The sequence below is a fragment of the Tachypleus tridentatus genome, chromosome 3, assembly GCF_004210375.1.
Source record: "Tachypleus tridentatus isolate NWPU-2018 chromosome 3, ASM421037v1, whole genome shotgun sequence".
Lineage (NCBI taxonomy): Eukaryota > Metazoa > Arthropoda > Merostomata > Xiphosura > Limulidae > Tachypleus > Tachypleus tridentatus.
The window spans coordinates 66,176,154-66,202,910 of record NC_134827.1 but is presented as its reverse complement, the minus strand read 5'-3'; the positions used below and the strand labels follow the sequence as shown (position 1 = coordinate 66,202,910).

At 31.7% G+C, this 26,757-nt stretch overlaps 1 protein-coding gene across 1 annotated transcript in view; it reads right to left on the bottom strand.

The window, feature by feature from the left end:
• The window catches only part of LOC143247018 (alanine--tRNA ligase, cytoplasmic-like), a 325,641-nt gene that overhangs the window by 87,709 nt on the left and 211,175 nt on the right, over window positions 1-26,757 (bottom strand).

Genomic DNA, 26,757 nt, shown 5'->3' with positions numbered 1-26,757 from the left:
AAAGACATGGTCAAGTTTGTGACAAGATAATAACTAAAGACATGGTCAAGTTTGTGACAAGATAATAACTAAAGACATGGTCAAGTTTGTGACAAGATAACTAAAGAAGACATGGTCAAGTTTGTGACAAGATAATAACTAAAGACATGGTCAAGTTTGTGACAAGATAATAACTAAAGACATGGTCAAAGTTTGTGACAAGATAAGATAATAACTAAAGACATGGTCAAGTTTGTGACAAGATAATAACTAAAGACATGGTCAAGTTTGTGACAAGATAATAACTAAAGACATGGTCAAGTTTGTGACAAGATAATAACTAAAGACATGGTCAAGTTTGTGACAAGATAATAACTAAAGACATGGTCAAGTTTGTGACAAGATAATAACTAAAGACATGGTCAAGTTTGTGACAAGATAATAACTAAAGACATGGTCAAGTTTGTGACAAGATAATAACATGGTCAAGTAAAGACATGGTCAAGTTTGTGACAAGATAATAACTAAAGACATGGTCAAGTTTGTGACAAGATAATAACTAAAGACATGGTCAAGTTTGTGACAAGATAATAACTAAAGACATGGTCAAGTTTGTGACAAGATAATAACTAAAGACATGGTCAAGTTTGTGACAAGATAATAACTAAAGACATGGTCAAGTTTGTGACAAGATAATAACTAAAGACATGGTCAAGTTTGTGACAAGATAATAACTAAAGACATGGTCAAGTTTGTGACAAGATAACTAAAGACATGGTCAAGTTTGTGACAAGATAATAACTAAAGACATGGTCAAGTTTGTGACAAGATAATAACTAAAGACATGGTCAAGTTTGTGACAAGATAATAACTAAAGACATGGTCAAGTTTGTGACAAGATAATAACTAAAGACATGGTCAAGTTTGTGACAAGATAATAACTAAAGACATGGTCAAGTTTGTGACAAGATAATAACTAAAGACATGGTCAAGTTTGTGACAAGATAATAACTAAAGACATGGTCAAGTTTGTGACAAGATAATAACTAAAGACATGGTCAAGTTTGTGACAAGATAATAACTAAAGACATGGTCAAGTTTGTGACAAGATAATAACTAAAGACATGGTCAAGTTTGTGACAAGATAATAACTAAAGACATGGTCAAGTTTGTGACAAGATAATAACTAAAGACATGGTCAAGTTTGTGACAAGATAATAACTAAAGACATGGTCAAGTTTGTGACAAGATAACTAAAGACATGGTCAAGTTTGTGACAAGATAATAACTAAAGACATGGTCAAGTTTGTGACAAGATAATAACTAAAGACATGGTCAAGTTTGTGACAAGATAATAACTAAAGACATGGTCAAGTTTGTGACAAGATAATAACTAAAGACATGGTCAAGTTTGTGACAAGATAATAACTAAAGACATGGTCAAGTTTGTGACAAGATAATAACTAAAGACATGGTCAAGACATGGTCATGGTCAAGTTTGTGACAAGATAACTAAAGACATGGTCAAGTTTGTGACAAGATAATAACTAAAGACATGGTCAAGTTTGTGACAAGATAATAACTAAAGACATGGTCAAGTTTGTGACAAGATAATAACTAAAGACATGGTCAAGTTTGTGACAAGATAATAACTAAAGACATGGTCAAGTTTGTGACAAGATAATAACTAAAGACATGGTCAAGTTTGTGACAAGATAATAACTAAAGACATGGTCAAGTTTGTGACAAGATAATAACTAAAGACATGGTCAAGTTTGTGACAAGATAATAACTAAAGACATGGTCAAGTTTGTGACAAGATAATAACTAAAGACATGGTCAAGTTTGTGACAAGATAACTAAAGACATGGTCAAGTTTGTGACAAGATAATAACTAAAGACATGGTCAAGTTTGTGACAAGATAATAACTAAAGACATGGTCAAGTTTGTGACAAGATAATAACTAAAGACATGGTCAAGTTTGTGACAAGATAATAACTAAAGACATGGTCAAGTTTGTGACAAGATAATAACTAAAGACATGGTCAAGTTTGTGACAAGATAATAACTAAAGACATGGTCAAGTTTGTGACAAGATAATAACTAAAGACATGGTCAAGTTTGTGACAAGATAATAACTAAAGACATGGTCAAGTTTGTGACAAGATAATAACTAAAGACATGGTCAAGTTTGTGACAAGATAATAACTAAAGACATGGTCAAGTTTGTGACAAGATAATAACTAAAGACATGGTCAAGTTTGTGACAAGATAATAACTAAAGACATGGTCAAGTTTGTGACAAGATAATAACTAAAGACATGGTCAAGTTTGTGACAAGATAATAACTAAAGACATGGTCAAGTTTGTGACAAGATAATAACTAAAGACATGGTCAAGTTTGTGACAAGATAATAACTAAAGACATGGTCAAGTTTGTGACAAGATAATAACTAAAGACATGGTCAAGTTTGTGACAAGATAATAACTAAAGACATGGTCAAGTTTGTGACAAGATAACTAAAGACATGGTCAAGTTTGTGACAAGATAATAACTAAAGACATGGTCAAGTTTGTGACAAGATAATAACTAAAGACATGGTCAAGTTTGTGACAAGATAATAACTAAAGACATGGTCAAGTTTGTGACAAGATAATAACTAAAGACATGGTCAAGTTTGTGACAAGATAATAACTAAAGACATGGTCAAGTTTGTGACAAGATAATAACTAAAGACATGGTCAAGTTTGTGACAAGATAATAACTAAAGACATGGTCAAGTTTGTGACAAGATAATAACTAAAGACATGGTCAAGTTTGTGACAAGATAATAACTAAAGACATGGTCAAGTTTGTGACAAGATAATAACTAAAGACATGGTCAAGTTTGTGACAAGATAATAACTAAAGACATGGTCAAGTTTGTGACAAGATAATAACTAAAGACATGGTCAAGTTTGTGACAAGATAATAACTAAAGACATGGTCAAGTTTGTGACAAGATAATAACTAAAGACATGGTCAAGTTTGTGACAAGATAACTAAAGACATGGTCAAGTTTGTGACAAGATAACTAAAGACATGGTCAAGTTTGTGACAAGATAACTAAAGACATGGTCAAGTTTGTGACAAGATAATAACTAAAGACATGGTCAAGTTTGTGACAAGATAATAACTAAAGACATGGTCAAGTTTGTGACAAGATAATAACTAAAGACATGGTCAAGTTTGTGACAAGATAATAACTAAAGACATGGTCAAGTTTGTGACAAGATAATAACTAAAGACATGGTCAAGTTTGTGACAAGATAATAACTAAAGACATGGTCAAGTTTGTGACAAGATAATAACTAAAGACATGGTCAAGTTTGTGACAAGATAATAACTAAAGACATGGTCAAGTTTGTGACAAGATAATAACTAAAGACATGGTCAAGTTTGTGACAAGATAATAACTAAAGACATGGTCAAGTTTGTGACAAGATAATAACTAAAGACATGGTCAAGTTTGTGACAAGATAATAACTAAAGACATGGTCAAGTTTGTGACAAGATAATAACTAAAGACATGGTCAAGTTTGTGACAAGATAATAACTAAAGACATGGTCAAGTTTGTGACAAGATAATAACTAAAGACATGGTCAAGTTTGTGACAAGATAATAACTAAAGACATGGTCAAGTTTGTGACAAGATAATAACTAAAGACATGGTCAAGTTTGTGACAAGATAATAACTAAAGACATGGTCAAGTTTGTGACAAGATAATAACTAAAGACATGGTCAAGTTTGTGACAAGATAATAACTTGGTCAAGTTTGTGACAAGATAACTAAAGACATGGTCAAGTTTGTGACAAGATAATAACTAAAGACATGGTCAAGTTTGTGACAAGATAATAACTAAAGACATGGTCAAGTTTGTGACAAGATAATAACTAAAGACATGGTCAAGTTTGTGACAAGATAATAACTAAAGACATGGTCAAGTTTGTGACAAGATAATAACTAAAGACATGGTCAAGTTTGTGACAAGATAATAACTAAAGACATGGTCAAGTTTGTGACAAGATAATAACTAAAGACATGGTCAAGTTTGTGACAAGATAATAACTAAAGACATGGTCAAGTTTGTGACAAGATAATAACTAAAGACATGGTCAAGTTTGTGACAAGATAATAACTAAAGACATGGTCAAGTTTGTGACAAGATAATAACTAAAGACATGGTCAAGTTTGTGACAAGATAATAACTAAAGACATGGTCAAGTTTGTGACAAGATAATAACTAAAGACATGGTCAAGTTTGTGACAAGATAATAACTAAAGACATGGTCAAGTTTGTGACAAGATAATAACTAAAGACATGGTCAAGTTTGTGACAAGATAATAACTAAAGACATGGTCAAGTTTGTGACAAGATAACTAAAGACATGGTCAAGTTTGTGACAAGATAATAACTAAAGACATGGTCAAGTTTGTGACAAGATAATAACTAAAGACATGGTCAAGTTTGTGACAAGATAATAACTAAAGACATGGTCAAGTTTGTGACAAGATAATAACTAAAGACATGGTCAAGTTTGTGACAAGATAATAACTAAAGACATGGTCAAGTTTGTGACAAGATAATAACTAAAGACATGGTCAAGTTTGTGACAAGATAATAACTAAAGACATGGTCAAGTTTGTGACAAGATAATAACTAAAGACATGGTCAAGTTTGTGACAAGATAATAAAGATAAAGACATGGTCAAGTTTGTGACAAGATAATAACTAAAGACATGGTCAAGTTTGTGACAAGATAATAACTAAAGACATGGTCAAGTTTGTGACAAGATAATAACTAAAGACATGGTCAAGTTTGTGACAAGATAATAACTAAAGACATGGTCAAGTTTGTGACAAGATAATAACTAAAGACATGGTCAAGTTTGTGACAAGATAATAACTAAAGACATGGTCAAGTTTGTGACAAGATAATAACTAAAGACATGGTCAAGTTTGTGACAAGATAATAACTAAAGACATGGTCAAGTTTGTGACAAGATAATAACTAAAGACATGGTCAAGTTTGTGACAAGATAATAACTAAAGACATGGTCAAGTTTGTGACAAGATAATAACTAAAGACATGGTCAAGTTTGTGACAAGATAATAACTAAAGACATGGTCAAGTTTGTGACAAGATAATAACTAAAGACATGGTCAAGTTTGTGACAAGATAATAACTAAAGACATGGTCAAGTTTGTGACAAGATAATAACTAAAGACATGGTCAAGTTTGTGACAAGATAACTAAAGACATGGTCAAGTTTGTGACAAGATAATAACTAAAGACATGGTCAAGTTTGTGACAAGATAATAACTAAAGACATGGTCAAGTTTGTGACAAGATAATAACTAAAGACATGGTCAAGTTTGTGACAAGATAATAACTAAAGACATGGTCAAGTTTGTGACAAGATAATAACTAAAGACATGGTCAAGTTTGTGACAAGATAATGGTCAACTAAAGACATGGTCAAGTTTGTGACAAGATAATAACTAAAGACATGGTCAAGTTTGTGACAAGATAATAACTAAAGACATGGTCAAGTTTGTGACAAGATAATAACTAAAGACATGGTCAAGTTTGTGACAAGATAATAACTAAAGACATGGTCAAGTTTGTGACAAGATAATAACTAAAGACATGGTCAAGTTTGTGACAAGATAATAACTAAAGACATGGTCAAGTTTGTGACAAGATAATAACTAAAGACATGGTCAAGTTTGTGACAAGATAACTAAAGACATGGTCAAGTTTGTGACAAGATAATAACTAAAGACATGGTCAAGTTTGTGACAAGATAATAACTAAAGACATGGTCAAGTTTGTGACAAGATAATAACTAAAGACATGGTCAAGTTTGTGACAAGATAATAACTAAAGACATGGTCAAGTTTGTGACAAGATAATAACTAAAGACATGGTCAAGTTTGTGACAAGATAATAACTAAAGACATGGTCAAGTTTGTGACAAGATAATAACTAAAGACATGGTCAAGTTTGTGACAAGATAACTAAAGACATGGTCAAGTTTGTGACAAGATAATAACTAAAGACATGGTCAAGTTTGTGACAAGATAATAACTAAAGACATGGTCAAGTTTGTGACAAGATAATAACTAAAGACATGGTCAAGTTTGTGACAAGATAATAACTAAAGACATGGTCAAGTTTGTGACAAGATAATAACTAAAGACATGGTCAAGTTTGTGACAAGATAATAACTAAAGACATGGTCAAGTTTGTGACAAGATAATAACTAAAGACATGGTCAAGTTTGTGACAAGATAATAACTAAAGACATGGTCAAGTTTGTGACAAGATAATAACTAAAGACATGGTCAAGTTTGTGACAAGATAATAACTAAAGACATGGTCAAGTTTGTGACAAGATAATAACTAAAGACATGGTCAAGTTTGTGACAAGATAATAACTAAAGACATGGTCAAGTTTGTGACAAGATAATAACTAAAGACATGGTCAAGTTTGTGACAAGATAATAACTAAAGACATGGTCAAGTTTGTGACAAGATAATAACTAAAGACATGGTCAAGTTTGTGACAAGATAATAACTAAAGACATGGTCAAGTTTGTGACAAGATAATAACTAAAGACATGGTCAAGTTTGTGACAAGATAATAACTAAAGACATGGTCAAGTTTGTGACAAGATAATAACTAAAGACATGGTCAAGTTTGTGACAAGATAATAACTAAAGACATGGTCAAGTTTGTGACAAGATAATAACTAAAGACATGGTCAAGTTTGTGACAAGATAATAACTAAAGACATGGTCAAGTTTGTGACAAGATAATAACTAAAGACATGGTCAAGTTTGTGACAAGATAATAACTAAAGACATGGTCAAGTTTGTGACAAGATAATAACTAAAGACATGGTCAAGTTTGTGACAAGATAATAACTAAAGACATGGTCAAGTTTGTGACAAGATAATAACTAAAGACATGGTCAAGTTTGTGACAAGATAATAACTAAAGACATGGTCAAGTTTGTGACAAGATAATAACTAAAGACATGGTCAAGTTTGTGACAAGATAATAACTAAAGACATGGTCAAGTTTGTGACAAGATAATAACTAAAGACATGGTCAAGTTTGTGACAAGATAATAACTAAAGACATGGTCAAGTTTGTGACAAGATAATAACTAAAGACATGGTCAAGTTTGTGACAAGATAATAACTAAAGACATGGTCAAGTTTGTGACAAGATAATAACTAAAGACATGGTCAAGTTTGTGACAAGATAATAACTAAAGACATGGTCAAGTTTGTGACAAGATAATAACTAAAGACATGGTCAAGTTTGTGACAAGATAATAACTAAAGACATGGTCAAGTTTGTGACAAGATAATAACTAAAGACATGGTCAAGTTTGTGACAAGATAATAACTAAAGACATGGTCAAGTTTGTGACAAGATAATAACTAAAGACATGGTCAAGTTTGTGACAAGATAATAACTAAAGACATGGTCAAGTTTGTGACAAGATAATAACTAAAGACATGGTCAAGTTTGTGACAAGATAATAACTAAAGACATGGTCAAGTTTGTGACAAGATAATAACTAAAGACATGGTCAAGTTTGTGACAAGATAATAACTAAAGACATGGTCAAGTTTGTGACAAGATAATAACTAAAGACATGGTCAAGTTTGTGACAAGATAATAACTAAAGACATGGTCAAGTTTGTGACAAGATAATAACTAAAGACATGGTCAAGTTTGTGACAAGATAATAACTAAAGACATGGTCAAGTTTGTGACAAGATAATAACTAAAGACATGGTCAAGTTTGTGACAAGATAATAACTAAAGACATGGTCAAGTTTGTGACAAGATAATAACTAAAGACATGGTCAAGTTTGTGACAAGATAATAACTAAAGACATGGTCAAGTTTGTGACAAGATAATAACTAAAGACATGGTCAAGTTTGTGACAAGATAATAACTAAAGACATGGTCAAGTTTGTGACAAGATAATAACTAAAGACATGGTCAAGTTTGTGACAAGATAATAACTAAAGACATGGTCAAGTTTGTGACAAGATAATAACTAAAGACATGGTCAAGTTTGTGACAAGATAATAACTAAAGACATGGTCAAGTTTGTGACAAGATAATAACTAAAGACATGGTCAAGTTTGTGACAAGATAATAACTAAAGACATGGTCAAGTTTGTGACAAGATAATAACTAAAGACATGGTCAAGTTTGTGACAAGATAATAACTAAAGACATGGTCAAGTTTGTGACAAGATAATAACTAAAGACATGGTCAAGTTTGTGACAAGATAATAACTAAAGACATGGTCAAGTTTGTGACAAGATAATAACAAGTTTGTGACAAAAAGACATGGTCAAGTTTGTGACAAGATAATAACTAAAGACATGGTCAAGTTTGTGACAAGATAATAACTAAAGACATGGTCAAGTTTGTGACAAGATAATAACTAAAGACATGGTCAAGTTTGTGACAAGATAATAACTAAAGACATGGTCAAGTTTGTGACAAGATAACTAAAGACATGGTCAAGTTTGTGACAAGATAATAACTAAAGACATGGTCAAGTTTGTGACAAGATAATAACTAAAGACATGGTCAAGTTTGTGACAAGATAATAACTAAAGACATGGTCAAGTTTGTGACAAGATAATAACTAAAGACATGGTCAAGTTTGTGACAAGATAATAACTAAAGACATGGTCAAGTTTGTGACAAGATAATAACTAAAGACATGGTCAAGTTTGTGACAAGATAATAACTAAAGACATGGTCAAGTTTGTGACAAGATAATAACTAAAGACATGGTCAAGTTTGTGACAAGATAATAACTAAAGACATGGTCAAGTTTGTGACAAGATAATAACTAAAGACATGGTCAAAGACATGGTTGTGACAAGATAAACTAAAGACATGGTCAAGTTTGTGACAAGATAATAACTAAAGACATGGTCAAGTTTGTGACAAGATAATAACTAAAGACATGGTCAAGTTTGTGACAAGATAATAACTAAAGACATGGTCAAGTTTGTGACAAGATAATAACTAAAGACATGGTCAAGTTTGTGACAAGATAATAACTAAAGACATGGTCAAGTTTGTGACAAGATAATAACTAAAGACATGGTCAAGTTTGTGACAAGATAATAACTAAAGACATGGTCAAGTTTGTGACAAGATAATAACTAAAGACATGGTCAAGTTTGTGACAAGATAATAACTAAAGACATGGTCAAGTTTGTGACAAGATAACTAAAGACATGGTCAAGTTTGTGACAAGATAATAACTAAAGACATGGTCAAGTTTGTGACAAGATAATAACTAAAGACATGGTCAAGTTTGTGACAAGATAATAACTAAAGACATGGTCAAGTTTGTGACAAGATAATAACTAAAGACATGGTCAAGTTTGTGACAAGATAATAACTAAAGACATGGTCAAGTTTGTGACAAGATAATAACTAAAGACATGGTCAAGTTTGTGACAAGATAATAACTAAAGACATGGTCAAGTTTGTGACAAGATAATAACTAAAGACATGGTCAAGTTTGTGACAAGATAATAACTAAAGACATGGTCAAGTTTGTGACAAGATAATAACTAAAGACATGGTCAAGTTTGTGACAAGATAATAACTAAAGACATGGTCAAGTTTGTGACAAGATAATAACTAAAGACATGGTCAAGTTTGTGACAAGATAATAACTAAAGACATGGTCAAGTTTGTGACAAGATAATAACTAAAGACATGGTCAAGTTTGTGACAAGATAATAACTAAAGACATGGTCAAGTTTGTGACAAGATAATAACTAAAGACATGGTCAAGTTTGTGACAAGATAATAACTAAAGACATGGTCAAGTTTGTGACAAGATAATAACTAAAGACATGGTCAAGTTTGTGACAAGATAATAACTAAAGACATGGTCAAGTTTGTGACAAGATAATAACTAAAGACATGGTCAAGTTTGTGACAAGATAATAACTAAAGACATGGTCAAGTTTGTGACAAGATTTAAAGACATGGTCACAAGATAATAACTAAAGACATGGTCAAGTTTGTGACAAGATAACTAAAGACATGGTCAAGTTTGTGACAAGATAATAACTAAAGACATGGTCAAGTTTGTGACAAGATAATAACTAAAGACATGGTCAAGTTTGTGACAAGATAATAACTAAAGACATGGTCAAGTTTGTGACAAGATAATAACTAAAGACATGGTCAAGTTTGTGACAAGATAATAACTAAAGACATGGTCAAGTTTGTGACAAGATAATAACTAAAGACATGGTCAAGTTTGTGACAAGATAATAACTAAAGACATGGTCAAGTTTGTGACAAGATAATAACTAAAGACATGGTCAAGTTTGTGACAAGATAATAACTAAAGACATGGTCAAGTTTGTGACAAGATAATAACTAAAGACATGGTCAAGTTTGTGACAAGATAATAACTAAAGACATGGTCAAGTTTGTGACAAGATAATAACTAAAGACATGGTCAAGTTTGTGACAAGATAATAACTAAAGACATGGTCAAGTTTGTGACAAGATAATAACTAAAGACATGGTCAAGTTTGTGACAAGATAATAACTAAAGACATGGTCAAGTTTGTGACAAGATAATAACTAAAGACATGGTCAAGTTTGTGACAAGATAATAACTAAAGACATGGTCAAGTTTGTGACAAGATAATAACTAAAGACATGGTCAAGTTTGTGACAAGATAATAACTAAAGACATGGTCAAGTTTGTGACAAGATAATAACTAAAGACATGGTCAAGTTTGTGACAAGATAACTAAAGACATGGTCAAGTTTGTGACAAGATTGTAACTAAAGACATGGTCAAGTTTGTGACAAGATAATAACTAAAGACATGGTCAAGTTTGTGACAAGATAATAACTAAAGACATGGTCAAGTTTGTGACAAGATAATAACTAAAGACATGGTCAAGTTTGTGACAAGATAATAACTAAAGACATGGTCAAGTTTGTGACAAGATAATAACTAAAGACATGGTCAAGTTTGTGACAAGATAATAACTAAAGACATGGTCAAGTTTGTGACAAGATAATAACTAAAGACATGGTCAAGTTTGTGACAAGATAATAACTAAAGACATGGTCAAGTTTGTGACAAGATAATAACTAAAGACATGGTCAAGTTTGTGACAAGATAATAACTAAAGACATGGTCAAGTTTGTGACAAGATAATAACTAAAGACATGGTCAAGTTTGTGACAAGATAATAACTAAAGACATGGTCAAGTTTGTGACAAGATAATAACTAAAGACATGGTCAAGTTTGTGACAAGATAATAACTAAAGACATGGTCAAGTTTGTGACAAGATAATAACTAAAGACATGGTCAAGTTTGTGACAAGATAATAACTAAAGACATGGTCAAGTTTGTGACAAGATAATAACTAAAGACATGGTCAAGTTTGTGACAAGATAATAACTAAAGACATGGTCAAGTTTGTGACAAGATAATAACTAAAGACATGGTCAAGTTTGTGACAAGATAATAACTAAAGACATGGTCAAGTTTGTGACAAGATAATAACTAAAGACATGGTCAAGTTTGTGACAAGATAATAACTAAAGACATGGTCAAGTTTGTGACAAGATAATAACTAAAGACATGGTCAAGTTTGTGACAAGATAATAACTAAAGACATGGTCAAGTTTGTGACAAGATAATAACTAAAGACATGGTCAAGTTTGTGACAAGATAATAACTAAAGACATGGTCAAGTTTGTGACAAGATAATAACTAAAGACATGGTCAAGTTTGTGACAAGATAATAACTAAAGACATGGTCAAGTTTGTGACAAGATAATAACTAAAGACATGGTCAAGTTTGTGACAAGATAATAACTAAAGACATGGTCAAGTTTGTGACAAGATAATAACTAAAGACATGGTCAAGTTTGTGACAAGATAATAACTAAAGACATGGTCAAGTTTGTGACAAGATAATAACTAAAGACATGGTCAAGTTTGTGACAAGATAATAACTAAAGACATGGTCAAGTTTGTGACAAGATAATAACTAAAGACATGGTCAAGTTTGTGACAAGATAATAACTAAAGACATGGTCAAGTTTGTGACAAGATAATAACTAAAGACATGGTCAAGTTTGTGACAAGATAATAACTAAAGACATGGTCAAGTTTGTGACAAGATAATAACTAAAGACATGGTCAAGTTTGTGACAAGATAATAACTAAAGACATGGTCAAGTTTGTGACAAGATAATAACTAAAGACATGGTCAAGTTTGTGACAAGATAATAACTAAAGACATGGTCAAGTTTGTGACAAGATAATAACTAAAGACATGGTCAAGTTTGTGACAAGATAACTAAAGACATGGTCAAGTTTGTGACAAGATAATAACTAAAGACATGGTCAAGTTTGTGACAAGATAATAACTAAAGACATGGTCAAGTTTGTGACAAGATAATAACTAAAGACATGGTCAAGTTTGTGACAAGATAATAACTAAAGACATGGTCAAGTTTGTGACAAGATAATAACTAAAGACATGGTCAAGTTTGTGACAAGATAATAACTAAAGACATGGTCAAGTTTGTGACAAGATAATAACTAAAGACATGGTCAAGTTTGTGACAAGATAATAACTAAAGACATGGTCAAGTTTGTGACAAGATAACTAAAGACATGGTCAAGTTTGTGACAAGATAATAACTAAAGACATGGTCAAGTTTGTGACAAGATAATAACTAAAGACATGGTCAAGTTTGTGACAAGATAATAACTAAAGACATGGTCAAGTTTGTGACAAGATAATAACTAAAGACATGGTCAAGTTTGTGACAAGATAATAACTAAAGACATGGTCAAGTTTGTGACAAGATAATAACTAAAGACATGGTCAAGTTTGTGACAAGATAATAAAAAGACATGGTCAAGTTTGTGACAAGATAATAACTAAAGACATGGTCAAGTTTGTGACAAGATAATAACTAAAGACATGGTCAAGTTTGTGACAAGATAATAACTAAAGACATGGTCAAGTTTGTGACAAGATAATAACTAAAGACATGGTCAAGTTTGTGACAAGATAATAACTAAAGACATGGTCAAGTTTGTGACAAGATAATAACTAAAGACATGGTCAAGTTTGTGACAAGATAATAACTAAAGACATGGTCAAGTTTGTGACAAGATAATAACTAAAGACATGGTCAAGTTTGTGACAAGATAACTAAAGACATAAAGACATGGTCAAGTTTGTGACAAGATAATAACTAAAGACATGGTCAAGTTTGTGACAAGATAATAACTAAAGACATGGTCAAGTTTGTGACAAGATAATAACTAAAGACATGGTCAAGTTTGTGACAAGATAACTAAAGACATGGTCAAGTTTGTGACAAGATAATAACTAAAGACATGGTCAAGTTTGTGACAAGATAATAACTAAAGACATGGTCAAGTTTGTGACAAGATAATAACTAAAGACATGGTCAAGTTTGTGACAAGATAATAACTAAAGACATGGTCAAGTTTGTGACAAGATAATAACTAAAGACATGGTCAAGTTTGTGACAAGATAATAACTAAAGACATGGTCAAGTTTGTGACAAGATAATAACTAAAGACATGGTCAAGTTTGTGACAAGATAACTAAAGACATGGTCAAGTTTGTGACAAGATAATAACTAAAGACATGGTCAAGTTTGTGACAAGATAATAACTAAAGACATGGTCAAGTTTGTGACAAGATAATAACTAAAGACATGGTCAAGTTTGTGACAAGATAATAACTAAAGACATGGTCAAGTTTGTGACAAGATAATAACTAAAGACATGGTCAAGTTTGTGACAAGATAATAACTAAAGACATGGTCAAGTTTGTGACAAGATAATAACTAAAGACATGGTCAAGTTTGTGACAAGATAATAACTAAAGACATGGTCAAGTTTGTGACAAGATAATAACTAAAGACATGGTCAAGTTTGTGACAAGATAATAACTAAAGACATGGTCAAGTTTGTGACAAGATAATAACTAAAGACATGGTCAAGTTTGTCAAGATTTGTGACAAGATAATAACTAAAGACATGGTCAAGTTTGTGACAAGTAACTAAAGACATGGTCAAGTTTGTGACAAGATAATAACTAAAGACATGGTCAAGTTTGTGACAAGATAATAACTAAAGACATGGTCAAGTTTGTGACAAGATAATAACTAAAGACATGGTCAAGTTTGTGACAAGATAATAACTAAAGACATGGTCAAGTTTGTGACAAGATAATAACTAAAGACATGGTCAAGTTTGTGACAAGATAATAACTAAAGACATGGTCAAGTTTGTGACAAGATAATAACTAAAGACATGGTCAAGTTTGTGACAAGATAATAACTAAAGACATGGTCAAGTTTGTGACAAGATAATAACTAAAGACATGGTCAAGTTTGTGACAAGATAATAACTAAAGACATGGTCAAGTTTGTGACAAGATAATAACTAAAGACATGGTCAAGTTTGTGACAAGATAATAACTAAAGACATGGTCAAGTTTGTGACAAGATAATAACTAAAGACATGGTCAAGTTTGTGACAAGATAATAACTAAAGACATGGTCAAGTTTGTGACAAGATAATAACTAAAGACATGGTCAAGTTTGTGACAAGATAATAACTAAAGACATGGTCAAGTTTGTGACAAGATAATAACTAAAGACATGGTCAAGTTTGTGACAAGATAATAACTAAAGACATGGTCAAGTTTGTGACAAGATAATAACTAAAGACATGGTCAAGTTTGTGACAAGATAATAACTAAAGACATGGTCAAGTTTGTGACAAGATAATAACTAAAGACATGGTCAAGTTTGTGACAAGATAATAACTAAAGACATGGTCAAGTTTGTGACAAGATAATAACTAAAGACATGGTCAAGTTTGTGACAAGATAATAACTAAAGACATGGTCAAGTTTGTGACAAGATAATAACTAAAGACATGGTCAAGTTTGTGACAAGATAATAACTAAAGACATGGTCAAGTTTGTGACAAGATAATAACTAAAGACATGGTCAAGTTTGTGACAAGATAATAACTAAAGACATGGTCAAGTTTGTGACAAGATAATAACTAAAGACATGGTCAAGTTTGTGACAAGATAATAACTAAAGACATGGTCAAGTTTGTGACAAGATAATAACTAAAGACATGGTCAAGTTTGTGACAAGATAATAACTAAAGACATGGTCAAGTTTGTGACAAGATAATAACTAAAGACATGGTCAAGTTTGTGACAAGATAATAACTAAAGACATGGTCAAGTTTGTGACAAGATAATAACTAAAGACATGGTCAAGTTTGTGACAAGATAATAACTAAAGACATGGTCAAGTTTGTGACAAGATAATAACTAAAGACATGGTCAAGTTTGTGACAAGATAATAACTATGGTCAAGTTTGTGACAAGACATGACATGGTCAAGTTTGTGACAAGATAATAACTAAAGACATGGTCAAGTTTGTGACAAGATAATAACTAAAGACATGGTCAAGTTTGTGACAAGATAATAACTAAAGACATGGTCAAGTTTGTGACAAGATAATAACTAAAGACATGGTCAAGTTTGTGACAAGATAATAACTAAAGACATGGTCAAGTTTGTGACAAGATAATAACTAAAGACATGGTCAAGTTTGTGACAAGATAATAACTAAAGACATGGTCAAGTTTGTGACAAGATAATAACTAAAGACATGGTCAAGTTTGTGACAAGATAATAACTAAAGACATGGTCAAGTTTGTGACAAGATAATAACTAAAGACATGGTCAAGTTTGTGACAAGATAACTAAAGACATGGTCAAGTTTGTGACAAGATAATAACTAAAGACATGGTCAAGTTTGTGACAAGATAATAACTAAAGACATGGTCAAGTTTGTGACAAGATAATAACTAAAGACATGGTCAAGTTTGTGACAAGATAATAACTAAAGACATGGTCAAGTTTGTGACAAGATAATAACAAAGACATGGTCAATTTGTGAACTAAAAAGACATGGTCAAGTTTGTGACAAGATAATAACTAAAGACATGGTCAAGTTTGTGACAAGATAATAACTAAAGACATGGTCAAGTTTGTGACAAGATAATAACTAAAGACATGGTCAAGTTTGTGACAAGATAATAACTAAAGACATGGTCAAGTTTGTGACAAGATAATAACTAAAGACATGGTCAAGTTTGTGACAAGATAATAACTAAAGACATGGTCAAGTTTGTGACAAGATAATAACTAAAGACATGGTCAAGTTTGTGACAAGATAATAACTAAAGACATGGTCAAGTTTGTGACAAGATAATAACTAAAGACATGGTCAAGTTTGTGACAAGATAATAACTAAAGACATGGTCAAGTTTGTGACAAGATAATAACTAAAGACATGGTCAAGTTTGTGACAAGATAATAACTAAAGACATGGTCAAGTTTGTGACAAGATAATAACTAAAGACATGGTCAAGTTTGTGACAAGATAATAACTAAAGACATGGTCAAGTTTGTGACAAGATAATAACTAAAGACATGGTCAAGTTTGTGACAAGATAATAACTAAAGACATGGTCAAGTTTGTGACAAGATAACTAAAGACATGGTCAAGTTTGTGACAAGATAACTAAAGACATGGTCAAGTTTGTGACAAGATAATAACTAAAGACATGGTCAAGTTTGTGACAAGATAATAACTAAAGACATGGTCAAGTTTGTGACAAGATAATAACTAAAGACATGGTCAAGTTTGTGACAAGATAATAACTAAAGACATGGTCAAGTTTGTGACAAGATAATAACTAAAGACATGGTCACGTTTGTGACAAGATAATAACTAAAGACATGGTCAAGTTTGTGACAAGATAACTAAAGACATGGTCAAGTTTGTGACAAGATAATAACTAAAGACATGGTCAAGTTTGTGACAAGATAATAACTAAAGACATGGTCAAGTTTGTGACAAGATAATAACTAAAGACATGGTCAAGTTTGTGACAAGATAATAACTAAAGACATGGTCAAGTTTGTGACAAGATAATAACTAAAGACATGGTCAAGTTTGTGACAAGATAATAACTAAAGACATGGTCAAGTTTGTGACAAGATAATAACTAAAGACATGGTCAAGTTTGTGACAAGATAATAACTAAAGACATGGTCAAGTTTGTGACAAGATAATAACTAAAGACATGGTCAAGTTTGTGACAAGATAATAACTAAAGACATGGTCAAGTTTGTGACAAGATAATAACTAAAGACATGGTCAAGTTTGTGACAAGATAATAACTAAAGACATGGTCAAGTTTGTGACAAGATAACTAAAGACATGGTCAAGTTTGTGACAAGATAATAACTAAAGACATGGTCAAGTTTGTGACAAGATAATAACTAAAGACATGGTCAAGTTTGTGACAAGATAATAACTAAAGACATGGTCAAGTTTGTGACAAGATAATAACTAAAGACATGGTCAAGTTTGTGACAAGATAATAACTAAAGACATGGTCAAGTTTGTGACAAGATAATAACTAAAGACATGGTCAAGTTTGTGACAAGATAATAACTAAAGACATGGTCAAGTTTGTGACAAGATAATAACTAAAGACATGGTCAAGTTTGTGACAAGATAATAACTAAAGACATGGTCAAGTTTGTGACAAGATAATAACTAAAGACATGGTCAAGTTTGTGACAAGATAATAACTAAAGACATGGTCAAGTTTGTGACAAGATAATAACTAAAGACATGGTCAAGTTTGTGACAAGATAATAACTAAAGACATGGTCAAGTTTGTGACAAGATAATAACTAAAGACATGGTCAAGTTTGTGACAAGATAATAACTAAAGACATGGTCATGTTTGTGACAAGATAATAACTAAAGACATGGTCATGTTTGTGACAAGATAATAACTAAAGACATGGTCAAGTTTGTGACAAGATAATAACTAAAGACATGGTCAAGTTTGTGACAAGATAATAACTAAAGACATGGTCAAGTTTGTGACAAGATAATAACTAAAGACATGGTCAAGTTTGTGACAAGATAATAACTAAAGACATGGTCAAGTTTGTGACAAGATAATAACTAAAGACATGGTCATGTTTGTGACAAGATAATAACTAAAGACATGGTCATGTTTGTGACAAGATAATAACTAAAGACATGGTCAAGTTTGTGACAAGATAATAACTAAAGACATGGTCAAGTTTGTGACAAGATAATAACTAAAGACATGGTCAAGTTTGTGACAAGATAATAACTAAAGACATGGTCAAGTTTGTGACAAGATAAAAAGACATGGTCAAGTTTGTGACAAGATAATAACTAAAGACATGGTCAAGTTTGTGACAAGATAATAACTAAAGACATGGTCAAGTTTGTGACAAGATAATAACTAAAGACATGGTCAAGTTTGTGACAAGATAATAACTAAAGACATGGTCAAGTTTGTGACAAGATAATAACTAAAGACATGGTCAAGTTTGTGACAAGATAATAACTAAAGACATGGTCAAGTTTGTGACAAGATAATAACTAAAGACATGGTCAAGTTTGTGACAAGATAATAACTAAAGACTAAAGACATGGTCAAGTTTGTGACAAGATAATAACTAAAGACATGGTCAAGTTTGTGACAAGATAATAACTAAAGACATGGTCAAGTTTGTGACAAGATAATAACTTTGTGAAGACATGGTCAAGTTTGTGACAAGATAATAACTAAAGACATGGTCAAGTTTGTGACAAGATAATAACTAAAGACATGGTCAAGTTTGTGACAAGATAATAACTAAAGACATGGTCAAGTTTGTGACAAGATAATAACTAAAGACATGGTCAAGTTTGTGACAAGATAATAACTAAAGACATGGTCAAGTTTGTGACAAGATAATAAAAAAGACATGGTCAAGTTTGTGACAAGATAATAACTAAAGACATGGTCAAGTTTGTGACAAGATAATAACTAAAGACATGGTCAAGTTTGTGACAAGATAATAACTAAAGACATGGTCAAGTTTGTGACAAGATAATAACTAAAGACATGGTCAAGTTTGTGACAAGATAATAACTAAAGACATGGTCAAGTTTGTGACAAGATAATAACTAAAGACATGGTCAAGTTTGTGACAAGATAATAACTAAAGACATGGTCAAGTTTGTGACAAGATAATAACTAAAGACATGGTCAAGTTTGTGACAAGATAATAACTAAAGACATGGTCAAGTTTGTGACAAGATAATAACTAAAGACATGGTCAAGTTTGTGACAAGATAATAACTAAAGACATGGTCAAGTTTGTGACAAGATAATAACTAAAGACATGGTCAAGTTTGTGACAAGATAATAACTAAAGACATGGTCAAGTTTGTGACAAGATAATAACTAAAGACATGGTCAAGTTTGTGACAAGATAATAACTAAAGACATGGTCAAGTTTGTGACAAGATAATAACTAAAGACATGGTCAAGTTTGTGACAAGATAACTAAAGACATGGTCAAGTTTGTGACAAGATAATAACTAAAGACATGGTCAAGTTTGTGACAAGATAATAACTAAAGACATGGTCAAGTTTGTGACAAGATAATAACTAAAGACATGGTCAAGTTTGTGACAAGATAATAACTAAAGACATGGTCAAGTTTGTGACAAGATAATAACTAAAGACATGGTCAAGTTTGTGACAAGATAATAACTAAAGACATGGTCAAGTTTGTGACAAGATAATAACTAAAGACATGGTCAAGTTTGTGACAAGATAATAACTAAAGACATGGTCAAGTTTGTGACAAGATAATAACTAAAGACATGGTCAAGTTTGTGACAAGATAACTAAAGACATGGTCAAGTTTGTGACAAGATAACTAAAAGACATGGTCAAGTTTGTGACAAGATAATAACTAAAGACATGGTCAAGTTTGTGACAAGATAATAACTAAAGACATGGTCAAGTTTGTGACAAGATAATAACTAAAGACATGGTCAAGTTTGTGACAAGATAATAACTAAAGACATGGTCAAGTTTGTGACAAGATAATAACTAAAGACATGGTCAAGTTTGTGACAAGATAATAACTAAAGACATGGTCAAGTTTGTGACAAGATAATAACTAAAGACATGGTCAAGTTTGTGACAAGATAATAACTAAAGACATGGTCAAGTTTGTGACAAGATAATAACTAAAGACATGGTCAAGTTTGTGACAAGATAATAACTAAAGACATGGTCAAGTTTGTGACAAGATAATAACTAAAGACATGGTCAAGTTTGTGACAAGATAACTAAAGACATGGTCAAGTTTGTGACAAGATAACTAAAGACATGGTCAAGTTTGTGACAAGATAATAACTAAAGACATGGTCAAGTTTGTGACAAGATAATAACTAAAGACATGGTCAAGTTTGTGACAAGATAATAACTAAAGACATGGTCAAGTTTGTGACAAGATAATAACTAAAGACATGGTCAAGTTTGTGACAAGATAATAACTAAAGACATGGTCAAGTTTGTGACAAGATAATAACTAAAGACATGGTCAAGTTTGTGACAAGATAATAACTAAAGACATGGTCAAGTTTGTGACAAGATAATAACTAAAGACATGGTCAAGTTTGTGACAAGATAATAACTAAAGACATGGTCAAGTTTGTGACAAGATAATAACTAAAGACATGGTCAAGTTTGTGACAAGATAATAACTAAAGACATGGTCAAGTTTGTGACAAGATAATAACTAAAGACATGGTCAAGTTTGTGACAAGATAATAACTAAAGACATGGTCAAGTTTGTGACAAGATAATAACTAAAGACATGGTCAAGTTTGTGACAAGATAATAACTAAAGACATGGTCAAGTTTGTGACAAGATAATAACTAAAGACATGGTCAAGTTTGTGACAAGATAATAACTAAAGACATGGTCAAGTTTGTGACAAGATAATAACTAAAGACATGGTCAAGTTTGTGACAAGATAATAACTAAAGACATGGTCAAGTTTGTGACAAGATAATAACTAAAGACATGGTCAAGTTTGTGACAAGATAATGGTCAACTAAAGACATGGTCAAGTTTTGTGACAAGATAATAACTAAAGACATGGTCAAGTTTGTGACAAGATAATAACTAAAGACATGGTCAAGTTTGTGACAAGATAATAACTAAAGACATGGTCAAGTTTGTGACAAGATAATAACTAAAGACATGGTCAAGTTTGTGACAAGATAATAACTAAAGACATGGTCAAGTTTGTGACAAGATAATAACTAAAGACATGGTCAAGTTTGTGACAAGATAATAACTAAAGACATGGTCAAGTTTGTGACAAGATAATAACTAAAGACATGGTCAAGTTTGTGACAAGATAATAACTAAAGACATGGTCAAGTTTGTGACAAGATAATAACTAAAGACATGGTCAAGTTTGTGACAAGATAATAACTAAAGACATGGTCAAGTTTGTGACAAGATAATAACTAAAGACATGGTCAAGTTTGTGACAAGATAATAACTAAAGACATGGTCAAGTTTGTGACAAGATAACTAAAGACATGGTCAAGTTTGTGACAAGATAACTAAAGACATGGTCAAGTTTGTGACAAACTAAAGACATGGTCAAGTTTGTGACAAGATAACTAAAGACATGGTCAAGTTTGTGACAAGATAATAACTAAAGACATGGTCAAGTTTGTGACAAGATAAAACTAAAGACATGGTCAAGTTTGTGACAAGATAATAACTAAAGACATGGTCAAGTTTGTGACAAGATAATAACTAAAGACATGGTCAAGTTTGTGACAAGATAATAACTAAAGACATGGTCAAGTTTGTGACAAGATAATAACTAAAGACATGGTCAAGTTTGTGACAAGATAACAAGATAATAACTAAAGACATGGTCAAGTTTGTGACAAGATAATAACTAAAGACATGGTCAAGTTTGTGACAAGATAATAACTAAAGACATGGTCAAGTTTGTGACAAGATAATAACTAAAGACATGGTCAAGTTTGTGACAAGATAATAACTAAAGACATGGTCAAGTTTGTGACAAGATAATAACTAAAGACATGGTCAAGTTTGTGACAAGATAATAACTAAAGACATGGTCAAGTTTGTGACAAGATAATAACTAAAGACATGGTCAAGTTTGTGACAAGATAATAACTAAAGACATGGTCAAGTTTGTGACAAGATAATAACTAAAGACATGGTCAAGTTTGTGACAAGATAACTAAAGACATGGTCAAGTTTGTGACAAGATAATAACTAAAGACATGGTCAAGTTTGTGACAAGATAATAACTAAAGACATGGTCAAGTTTGTGACAAGATAATAACTAAAGACATGGTCAAGTTTGTGACAAGATAATAACTAAAGACATGGTCAAGTTTGTGACAAGATAATAACTAAAGACATGGTCAAGTTTGTGACAAGATAATAACTAAAGACATGGTCAAGTTTGTGACAAGATAATAACTAAAGACATGGTCATGTTTGTGACAAGATAATAACTAAAGACATGGTCATGTTTGTGACAAGATAATAACTAAAGACATGGTCAAGTTTGTGACAAGATAATAACTAAAGACATGGTCAAGTTTGTGACAAGATAATAACTAAAGACATGGTCAAGTTTGTGACAAGATAATAACTAAAGACATGGTCAAGTTTGACATGGTCACAAGATAATAACTAAAGACATGGTCAAGTTTGTGACAAGATAATAACTAAAGACATGGTCAAGTTTGTGACAAGATAATAACTAAAGACATGGTCAAGTTTGTGACAAGATAATAACTAAAGACATGGTCAAGTTTGTGACAAGATAATAACTAAAGACATGGTCAAGTTTGTGACAAGATAACTAAAGACATGGTCAAGTTTGTGACAAGATTGTAACTAAAGACATGGTCAAGTTTGTGACAAGATAACTAAAGACATGGTCAAGTTTGTGACAAGATTGTAACTAAAGACATGGTCAAGTTTGTGACAAGATAACTAAAGACATGGTCAAGTTTGTGACAAGATAATAACTAAAGACATGGTCAAGTTTGTGACAAGATAAAACTAAAGACACGGTCAAGTTTGTGACAAGATAATAACTAAAGACATGGTCAAGTTTGTGACAAGATAATAACTAAAGACATGGTCAAGTTTGTGACAAGATAATAACTAAAGACATGGTCAAGTTTGTGACAAGATAATAACTAAAGACATGGTCATGTTTGTGACAAGATAACTAAAGACATGGTCAAGTTTGTGACAAGATAACTAAAGACATGGTCAAGTTTGTGACAAGATAAAAACTGAATACATGGTTAAGTTTGTGACAAGATAATAACTAAAGACATGGTCAAGTTTGTGACAAGATAATAACTAAAGACATGGTCAAGTTTGTGACAAGATAATAACTAAAGACATGGTCAAGTTTGTGACAAGATAATAACTAAAGACATGGTCAAGTTTGTGACAAGATAATAACTAAAGACATGGTCAAGTTTGTGACAAGATAATAACTAAAGACATGGTCATGTTTGTGACAAGATAATAACTAAAGACATGGTCAAGTTTGTGACAAGATAATAACTAAAGACATGGTCAAATTTGTGACAAGATAATAACTAAAGACATGGTTATGTTTGTGACAAGATAATAACTAAAGACATGGTTATTTTTATGACAAGATAATAACTAAAGACATGGTTATGTTTGTGACAAGATAATAATAAAGACATGGTCATGTTTGTGACAAGATAATAACTAAAGACATGGTTAAGTTTGTGACAAGATAAAAACTGAATACATGGTTAAGTTTGTGACAAGATAACGAAAGACATGGTCAAGTTTGTGACAAGATAACTAAAGACATGGTCAAGTTTGTGAGAAGATAACTAAAGACATGGTCAAGTTTGTGACAAGATTGTAACTAAAGACATGGTCAAGTTTGTGACAAGATTGTAACTAAAGACATGGTCAAGTTTGTGACAAGATAATAACTAAAGACATGTTCACGTTTGTGACAAGATAAGACATGGTCAAGTTTGTGACAAGATAATAATTTAAGACATGGTCAAGTTTGTGACAAGATAATTATTTAAGACATGGTCAAGTTTGTGACAAGATAATTATTTAAGACATGGTCAAGTTTGTGACAAGATAATAATTAAAGATATGGTCATGTTTGTTACAAGATTCTAATTAAAGACATGGTCAAGTTTGTGACAAGATAATAACTAAAGACATGGTCAAGTTTGTGACAAGATAATAACTAAAGACATGGTCAAGTTTGTGACAAGATAATAACTAAAGACATGGTCAAGTTTGTGACAAGATAACTAAAGACATGGTCATGTTTGTGACAAGATAATAATTAAAGACATGTTCACGTTTGTGAGAAGATAATTTAAGACATGGTCAAGTTTGTGACAAGATAATAATTTAAGACATGGTCATGTTTGTGACAAGATAATAATTAAAGATATGGTTATGTTTGTTACAAGATACTAATTAAAGACATGGTCAAGTTTGTGACAAGATAACTAAAGACATGGTCATGTTTGTGACAAGATAATAATTAAAGACATGGTCAAGTTTGTGACAAGATAATAATTTAAGACATGGTCAAGTTTGTGACAAAATTATATATAACTAAAGATGTTCTCAAGTTTTTGACAGTATTACAGAAACAAGGACGAAGCCTGTTAAGTGTGAATGAACAAAATCCAGATGAATAAACTCAGTCAAATCTGACTTATTTCACAAAGTCATAGTTTTGGTTTAGGAAAAGGTTGTTCTGCTTTGATGATTTCTATTGCTTCTAAATAATTATTGTTGTCGTTGGTTTCCGTTGGTGTAGGAGAAAAAATGTTTATTAAAATTTATGACGTGCTAAAGCAGATATGTGTAGCTCACCTCTTTACGTGTGACCTTGGTGTTCTTTGTATCTTAACTACAAGGAATGTGACTTTTTTCATATGTGTTTCTCTCCACATTCACATGATGGTTGTTTCAGGTTGGGCAGTAAGGTGTTTAAATACAGTTTTTATGATTTTGTTGTTAAATAACAGACTGAAAATTTCATTGGTACTTTTTAGCACAACTGGAATTAATTTGTCGCTTGTCAACAGGGGATCTCAGGTCAGTTTACTGGTCTTATTTGTGGTTGAAGAGTTGAATCACATAGTTATGGGTGATCCAGATATACGTGACAAGTGGCAGTTCTTGTGTACGATGGTGGGGTGAGAGCACAGATTTTCCTTGTATAGTGTTGGTCACTGTGTTATTTTTGCTAACGTGTGATGTGGAAGACAGTTGTTAGATTTTTCTTTGTGACTGGACATTGTTTCATTTTTTAGACTTAAGAGGTGCATGATAAGTCACTTTGTGGGGTGTAAAACATCAGTTTTATAATATGTTTTTTCTATAACTTCTGTATAACCACATTTGTCAGCTCTCTGAATATATCTTATTGTTAGATGTTAATTCTTTTAAGGTTTTGACTTCATTATAAGGTTTGGTTTCAGTTTTGTCCTTAACTTGCAGCATGCAAGTATGTGTTAATTATGTTTTTTTCTATTTTATTACGATTCCAATTTAAAGAGTTTATGGTGGATTTTATGGTAGCAGAAATTAGTTTTATATATGAAGTTTAACACAGAAACTTGGTTTGAGTTAATGGTTCACTAGAGTTATTTAAAAATGAAGTTGAAAGTTTCATTAACTGGTTGTACACTTCCATCCTTCTGGTTTTCTATCAACAGGTTTTTGAATTTATTGAAAATGAAGTTGAAAGTTTCATTAACTGGTTGTACACTTCCATCCTTCCGGTTTTCTATCAACAGCTTTTTGAATTTATTGTTTTGGTGTGTCATTTTCTTTTCTTCAGTGTTGATTGGTGTAAATCAGTTGACGTGGAAACGTCTGTTCCAGTCTTCGAAGTGTTACTTGTTAACAAATTCTAGATGTTATTAGTCAAGTTGGACTTATACTGTGGAAGTGTTGCAGTGAATGTTCTTTGTGGTGGCTCTGAAAACTATAAACTTGTTTGTTTGTTTTTTAATCACTGTTTCCACTCATTGATATATCATAGAAATTAATATCATTCAAGTCAAGTGTTTTGGTGAGAGGTTCTAAAGGTTGCCAAAGTTAAAACAAAGATGAAAATAATTGGTTTTATTCGTCAGATGAAAATCATCTTTCAACCAGACATAATACGTTCACAGACAAATTTCATAAAAATAATTAATAAATGTAATTTATAGAAAATTCAAGTTTATGATGACCAGATATTTCCAACATGGACAAAATTGACCATCTACATATTTAGGGTTACCAACCTGTCTTGTCAGTAGTTGTTAAAACCCCACAATGTCTTCTCCTCTCCAGAAGAGTTTCTTAGGGACCCATCATATAAATACTGTTAATATTTTAAGTACTATTTTTTCATGTAGAATCAAACATTATGAACCTGCACTCTTTTGACAATGATCGTATCTTTAACTCTTTGTTTGTCAGTCGAGTTTCTGAAATTGATAATAATAAAATATCTTTGATAGACTGTTTAGGCAGAGTATTCGTCATGAAACTTTGTAGAATGGATGGCAACTGCCTGTTTCAGAGACACAAGTATAG